Below are 8,706 nucleotides of genomic sequence, written 5' to 3' on the forward strand. Positions count from 1 at the left end.
GGGGTCTCTGTGATTATAGGGGATGTAGCTAGTCAGAGATGGGATAGAACTGTGGCAAACAAGCCAATAATCACCCTGAAAATCCACTGGAAGTTGTTACTCTTCATCGTTCTAGCTTTCATCCCCCCCTCCCCACCCCCTGGTGGGAAGGAGTAGGGTGAAGCATAACCACGTCACCAATGATAGAACAGTTCATGACTGAGACATGTTGCTGGGGGTGACATAGGGGGTAGAGGGGTAAGGTGAGAGTTAGTCTGGAGCACAGCGGGGGCAGGGGGCTCTTATTCTGCACAAGTGCAATGAGAATCCTCTGACGTGGATTCTCAGTAGATAAGTAGGATCAATATAGCTTGCAGGCCCCACTCCTACCTTCTCTGCTTGGCCATTAATTCGTCTTTGCAGAGTTGATAGTGCCTCATGAAATCTATGTAATGAACTATGTAGCATTCTAAGTAACTTTCCCCCATGTTCTAAAGCATACGAGGATTACTCCTGGGGGAATTCTGTTCGACTGCGCATGTACAGAATTCATGTTCATTGCAGATTATTTTAGTTTCCCCGTAGAAAAATGACTTCTGACGGAGAAGCAAAGGGAATCCGCAAGAGCAGTCACGCACCCCTCCCTAGCAGTGTGGGCATGTTGTTTCAAGCCCCCGGAGAAGCCAGAAGAAAGGTAAAGCACTATGTGAGGGGGTGGGTGTGGCTGGGAATGCCTCAGCCAGTGGCTCTTACCCTGTGCCAGGCTCAGTTGCTAGTCTGAGCTGGGCTGGGGGGAGGATGGGACTTTCTCGTCCCCTGCAAGGAGTGGCTGAGGCTGGGCTAGACCCTCCTTCCTTAGATGTTTTTAAGGTCAGGCTTGACAAAGCCCTGGCTGGGATGATTTAATTGGGGATTGGTCCTGCGTTGAGCAGGGGGTTGGACTAGATGACCTCCTGAGGTCCCTTCCAACCCTGATATTCTATGATTCTCCCCCAGAAACCTTCTCCAGCTGCAGGAAGCTTTGCGCCACCATCCTGCTTCCAGCCCCCATCATTCCTTGGCCATGGGGTGAGGGGTCTCTGTATGGGGAGCTAATCTGCACAGAGCTGAAGATAAGATGTTTTTAAATTGGTACATTATCTGCAAGGTTGTAGAATTTATCAATATTGGGTTTATGTTGTAATGTCATGTGCTATTTAATACAAATGTTCACAATGCCTGGGTTCCATATGTTAGATATAGTGAAGACAGATAAACTATGTGCAAACACAGGATGCAGGTTTCAGGCAAATTACTTTAGTAGAGCCCAAACAAAGCAAGATTTATATTATTTACACCTTTTTTTATGGCAGAATAATTGCACTGAAGGTTTGACAAGACAAACAATGTGCATGTCATATACTTTCAGTGTCATATACTTTCAGTGATACTGCATCTTGTTAAGTTTGCAGAATTTATGATATAGTTACTTGTAAATATTTATTAGATATTGTGACATTCCCCAGGACATAATCTGGACTATTGGACAGTTGTGTCCCCTCAATTCTCCAATCTGGGATGCCGTTTACACTACTTTGCTGTGAGAGCAACCAATTCTGGTCCTGCTCACACACAGCTTCTAGCATGCTGAATTACTCCCAGCTGACTTCCATGAATGCTCTGGCCAGCACTCATGAATTACATACAGGGCGACACCAGCAATTTCCCAGTCCCAGACCTTCCTCCAGAAATGTGCATATTGTACTGTCCAGCTCTCTGCTGGACACTACAAGCTAATATAAAGTCCATCCTTTCACCAATGTAAAACGATATGCACAAACCTTGTTATCTCAAGTGGAGGTTCCCAAACACTTCCATCCAAACACACTGGTTTAGATAAAACAATAAAATTACTGTAGTTTATTAACTACAGAAAGATAGATTTTAAGTGATTACAAGTAATGAGGCATAAAAGTCAGAATTGGTTGCAAAGAAAATAAAAAATAATACGCAAACCAATACTTAACATAACAAGCAAAAGTTTATAGCAGTCTGGCTGGACTGCTTCAGCCAGGACCTCCTGTCTTAGTTCATTGATGCTTCCTTTGTCTTTCAAACATTGTGAGTAGAGATGAGAGGAGAGGTAATCTGTGTTGTGTGTGTGTGTGTTCTCTATACTTATACCATTCTCCCCTCTTTGAGGATTATCTCCAGCTGGGGTTCAGGTGACAGCCAGTCTGTTTACCCAGGAAACCTCAGTTCTATTGTCAATACGTAAAGTTCTTGCAATCAGCCTTCTTCCTGCCAAAGAATGGCCACTTAACCAGGAGAGAGTTCAAGATCGTCCATGTGATTATGCTGATACCTGGCCAGGGTGTCATTGTGTCTTTTGTCTCTGAAAAACTGGGTTGGGGCTCTTTACTAACTTTCAGAGTAGCAGCCATGTTAGTCTGTATTCGCAAAAAGAAAAGGAGTACTTGTGGCATCTTAGAGACTAAAACATTTATTTGAGCATAAGCTTTCATGAGCTAAAGCTCACTTCATCGGATGCATTCAGTGGAAAATACAGTGTGGAGATTTATAGACACAGAGAACATGAAACAATGTGTGTTACCATACACACTGTATGGAGAAAGAAAAGGAGTACAAGTGGCACCTTAGAGACTAACCAATTTATTTGAGCATAAGCTTTCGTGAGTTACAGCTCACTTCATTGGATGCATGTAAGGAGAGTGATCATTTAAGATGAGCTATTACCAGCAGGAGAGTGGGGCGGGAGGGTGGGGGGAGGAAAACCTTTTGCAGTGATAATCAAGGTGGGCCATTTCCAGCAGTTGACAAGAACGTCTGAGGAACGGGGGGTGGGGTGGGGAAATAAACATGGGGAAATACTTTTACTTTGTGTAATGACCCATCCACTCCCAGTCTCTATTCAAGCCTAACTTAATTGTATCCAGTTTGCAAATTAATTCCAATTCAGCAGTCTCTCGTTGGAGTCTGTTTTTGAAGTTTTTTTGTTGAAGAATTGCCACTTTTAGGTCTGTAATCAAGTGACTAGAGAGATTGAAGTGTTCTCCGACTGGTTTTTGAATGTTATAATTCTTGACGTCTGATTTGTGTCCATTTATTCTTTTACATAGGGACTGTCCAGTTTGACCAATGTACATGGCAGAGGGGCATTGCTGGTACATGATGGCATATATCACTTTGGTAGATGTGCAGGTGAATAAGCCTCTGATAGTGTGGCTGATGTGATTAGGCCCTACGATGGTGTCCCCTGAATAGATATGTGGACACAGTTGGCAATGGGCTTTGTTGCAAGGATAGGTTCCTGGGTTAGTGGTTCTGTTGTGTGGTTGCTGGTGAGTATTTGCTTCAGGCTGGGGGGCTGTCTGTAAGCAAGGAGTGGCCTGTCTCCCTGATCTGTGAGAGTGATGCGTCATCCTTCAGGATAGGTTGTAGATCCTTGATGATGCGTTGGAGAGGTTTCAGTTGGGGGCTGAAGGTGACAGCTAGTGGCGTTCTGTTATTTTCTTTGTTGGGCCTGTCCTGTAGTAGGTGACTTCTGGGTACTCTTCTGGCTCTGTCAATCTGTTTCTTCACTTCAGCAGGTGGGTATTGTAGTTGTAAGAATGCTTGATAGAGATCTTGTAGGTGTTTGTCTCTGTCTGAGGGGTTGGAGCAAATGCAGTTGTATCTCACAGCTTGGCTGTAGACAATGGATCGTGTGGTGTGATCTGGATGAAAGCTGGAGGCATGTAGGTAGGAATAGCAGTCAGTAGGTTTCCGGTATATGGTGGTATTTATGTGACCATCGCTTATTAGCACCATAGTGTCCAGGAAGTGGATCTCTTGTGTGGACTGGTCCAGGCTGAGGTTGATGGTGGGATGGAAATTGTTGAAATCATGGTGAAATTCCTTAAGGGCTTCTTTTCCATGGATCCAGATGACGAATATGTCATCAATGTAGCGCAAGTAGAGTAGGGGCATTAGGGGATGAGAGCTGAGGAAGCATTGTTCTAAGTCAGCCATAAAAATATTGGTATGCTGTGAGGCCATGTGGGTACCTGTAACAGTGCCGCTGATTTGAAGATATACATTGTCCCCAAATGTGAAATAGTTATGGGTGAGGACAAAGTCACAAAGTTCAGCCACCAGGTTTGCCGTGACATTATCGGAGATACTGTTCCTGACGGCTTGTAGTCCATCTTTGTGTGGAATGTTGGTGTAGAGGGTTTCTACATCCATAGTGGCCAGGATAGTGTTTTCAGGAAGATCACCGATGGATTGAAGTTTCCTCAGGAAGTCAGTGGTGTCTCGAAGATAGCTGGGAGTGCTGGTAGTGTAGGGCCTGAGGAGGGAGTCTACATAGCCAGACAATCCTACTGTCAGGGTGCCAATGCCTGAGATGATGGGGCGTCCAGGATTTCCAGGTTTATGGATCTTGGGTAGCAGATGGAACCCCGACCTGGGGTATTCTAGGGGTGTGTCTGTGCAGATTTGTTCTTGTGCTTTTTCAGGGAGTTTCTTGAGCAAATGCTGTAGTTTCTTTTGGTAACCCTCAGTGGGATCAGAGGGTAATGGCTTGTAGAAATTGGTGTTGGAGAGCTACCTAGCAGCTTCTTGTTCATATTCCGACCTATTCATGATGACGACAGCACCTCCTTTGTCAGCCTTTTTGATTATGATGTCAGAGTTGTTTATGAGGCTGTGGATGGCGTTGTGTTCTGCATGGCTGAGGTTATGGGGCAAGTGATGCTGCTTTTCCACAATTTCAGCCCGTGCACGTCGGCGGAAGCACTCTATGTAGAAGTCCAGTCTGTTGTTTTGACCTTCAGGAGGAGTCCACCCAGAATCCTTCTTTTTGTAGTCTTGGTAGGAAGGTCTCTGTGGGTTAGTATGTTGTTCAAAGGTGTGTTGGAAATGTCAAAAATAGGATTCTAGGTCACCACACAACTGTATTATGTTCATGGGGATGGAGGGGCAGAAGGAGAGTCCAATATGATGGAGCAATCATCTTATCATCTGCAGTGAATCAAAAAAGTAAAAACAAGTAATTCCAATTTTTTTGGTATCAACTTGCAGACTCAAATAACAGATCAGTAAACATAATGTACCATATAAAGAAAGAGTGACTCCTGTAAAAATGCTATTGAGTAAGCAACTGTATGTTTGGGACCTGATCTTGCAACTGGATCCATTCACATGCGCCTCTGCCCACGCAAAGTCCCATTTTCCCTGTCTAAATAGGCATAAAGGTGTATGTTTTTAATCAAGTTACCTCAGCTGAGTTAACTCAACTAAAATCACCCTTATCACCTGTGCAGACACAGTTTAGCACATTTTAGATAGTTTGAGCTGCTGCTGCTTCTTTCATATGGCAACTTGAAAAGCAACATTAAAAGTCAATGTCCAAATTTCTCATCCACTCTATGGGTTTCCGGTATCATGGAATGAATCAAGGCTGTCCCTCCGCAGAAGGATCATAGAGAATTCCCAGATGTTTCATGATTTGGATGTTTTCTCTTCATTCATATATTGGTCTGTCCTTCATTTTTCATTTGTGTAGTAGGCAATTGCAATGCCTGAGTGAGGTTCTGATGTGGTCCGGTGTGATCCATATCTTATATGGAATGGTGAAGTCAGGTTGGTTGATCTGTAGGATCTGTGATCAGTTCTTGATTTTTGGCCCTGCTGTTCTCCACAGCCTCCACCACTTAAGTTTTGGTGACAGTCCTGAGGTTTTAAGAGCTTTGCCCACTTTCCAGAAGAGGTGTCTAGGTTTAAGGCCACATCTCAGTGGAGGTTGGAGATCTTCATACATGATTGGGTTAATTATTGCATAGTCATATTCTTGTATTATATCACTTATCTTCAGAGGGATAGTGGTAAGATATGAGTGAGGATGGTGAGCCAGACTGTCAGTGTTGACTTCAATGCTCCTGTGACATTTTTCATAGCAGTGTCCAATTGCATGTTGACTAGTTTCATATGTTCTCTTCCTGCCCATACTTGACATGTAATATTCAGCTCCTGATAAGATGAGGACCAAGGTGAGCATCTGGTCCCAGATAGTTTTGTGGTAACTTTAATCTTGATGGCTGTTTTCATCAGATGGTGGTGGTGCCTGATGCTGTAATCCAGAACCATGATGAAATATTTTGAATAATCATCAAGCCTAAGTTTAGTGTCACAGAAGGGTCTATTCAGGTGTGTTGGTTGCTCAGGTGAAACAGGAAGGTGTGTGTGTCTGTGTGTGTGTGTTTTTAAGGGATTGATTGGAGTGGCAATAACCAACAGTACTCCTCCAATTTTTCAAATCTTCTAGGAGGTTGCATTCTGCTTCGATGAAGTCCTCGCTTGCATGGAAAGTGTGAGATCATCTGCATATCCAAATTTCCATGACTCGATTGATGGGATGTCACTGATATAAATATTAAAGACATGGTGCCAAGACAGATCCCTGTGGGAGCCTGTTTATTAAATGTGGACTGCAGGTCTGTTTTCATTAGATGTACACAAGTTGCAGTTGGTGAGCATGACTGTCAGTAGAAGCAGTGCTGTTCTGCAATGCACTATTTTCTAAACTTTCAAAGGTGTTTGAGCTGATCATCTTGTAGCTTGGGATGTGGGAAGCCAAGTCTACAACTAAACTAGCTCAAATAATCTGAAAGGTGTTAAACTGTGTTGAGGTGGGTGTTCGGAACAGTGGGGAGAAGAGGTTCAGTCAAGTTAAGCTTACTTAACTGAGGCAACTCGATAAAACATGCTTCCCCTCCCGACCCTCCCTATTAAGCAGTGGCTACTAACTTCAGAAGTTGTTAATGGTGATTACAGTGTGGCTCCATGCAGAGCTGGAACATAATACCCAAGCTTTAGTCGTGTTTTTAAAGTGAATGGGCAATTTGCCTGAGTGAGGTATTTCATATTGCTAATGTATTTATTACAGAATGTGGTTAAAGTACCGTATTTTCTTTTCCTTATATTATTTAAAAGTTTTTAATCTGTTTATACTGAGTTTGTACTCTCTGTGGGAATACTTATGGGAGGAAGTCTGAGGAGCTTGGAAACTTCCCCATATTGAACAGAATTTCCTTGAAATCTTCCCGTTTATGGGAGGGCTCTGAGAGACTGCCAAGGAGGTGAGAGGTACAGCCTTTCAACCGCGCAAAACCTCAGATCAATGAGAAAAGGAACCCTATTGAAGTGGTGCTGTTGTAGGGCAGGCAACCTGCACCAGTGCAACCTCCCCTTCACAATTCGGGGAGAAGGTGTGGAGAGACTTATGCGTTGGTTCAGAGATTATCTCTGTGCATGCAGACTCCTGCGCTCACGCAGAGCCCCAGTGAAGTCCATGGGGTGCCATGTGGGTGCAGAACTCATTGGAGACTTAGTTAATACTACTAAAAGTGGTAAGAAAGGGACGGATAACTGCTGCTAGAGAGGGAGGTTTGTTGCGGAGTGTGACTCTATCCCACGCTGTAACCATCCAACTAGTGGAAAGTAGAAGTACCTCCCCATCACTCAAAAGCCTTCGTGGAGTAAGCAGAAGCATCAATAGGATTGTCTTATCTAGTTCTAGGCTCTGTTTTCTGAGGCTTCTATTGAGTGTTGCCTTATTTAGTTTTTCCTCACCTGCAAAGATAAGAACGTGACTTCAGTGTAAGACTTAAATGGTGATTAAAAGTGATTACAATATTCTGTCCTGAGTAATTGTAGGCATACCTATATTACTGTCTTTTCACTATACTGCTATAAGTAATGTAGATAATAAGACAGTAAATATCCTAATGCCACTATATAAATTCATGGTATGCCCACACCTTGAATGCTGCATGCAGTTTTGGTCACCCCATCTCAAAAAAGATATATCACAATTGGAAAAGATACAGAGAAGGGCAACAAAAATTAAGGCTATGGAACAGCTTTCTTATGAGGAGAAATTAAAAAGACTGGGACTTTTCAGCTTGGAAATGAGACGACTTGAGGGGGAAATGATAGAAGTCTAGAGAATCACGAGTGGTGTGGAGAAAGTGAATAAGAAATGTTTACTCCTTCACATAATACAAGAACTAGGGGTCACCCAATGAAATGAATAGGCAACAGGTTTAAAACAAACAAAAAGAAGTACTTCTTCACACCATGCACAGTCAACCTATGGAAATCATTGCCAGGGGATATTGTGAAGGCTAAAACTATAACTGGGTTAAAAAAATAAGTAGATAAATACACGGAGGATAAATCCATCAATGGATACTAGCCAAAATGGTCAGGGACACAACCCTGCTCTGGGTGTCCCAAGCATCTGATTGCCAGAAGCTGGGAGTGGATGATGGGGGATGGATCACTTGATAATTGCCCTGTTCTGTTCATTCCCTCTGAAACACCTTTGGTAAGCAGGATGCTGGGCTAGATGGACTATTGGTCTGTCCTGGTATGGCCATTCTTGCGTTATGTTCTTAAGTTTGCTTTCTTTGCAGTATTAGTACAGTCCTTCAGATGCATGAATAAATAAGAATCATAAATAAATAGGCATAAATAAATCAGAATTGAAAGCCAACTAAAAATGCTCTTGGCTGTATATTCAGTGTTTGACTTTCAGAAATGCAGACGTCAGTAGTAGATGCAGGTGCTCAGCAGATCTGAAAATCAGGCCCTTACACTATTTAATTTTCAAATTTACACTCTGGAATATAAAAAGAATTTCACATTTTTTGCTCATGAACTTTGTTGTAAGGATAGATGTTT

The sequence above is a fragment of the Caretta caretta genome, chromosome 1 (genome assembly GCF_965140235.1).
Source record: "Caretta caretta isolate rCarCar2 chromosome 1, rCarCar1.hap1, whole genome shotgun sequence".
Taxonomy (NCBI): Eukaryota; Metazoa; Chordata; order Testudines; family Cheloniidae; genus Caretta; species Caretta caretta.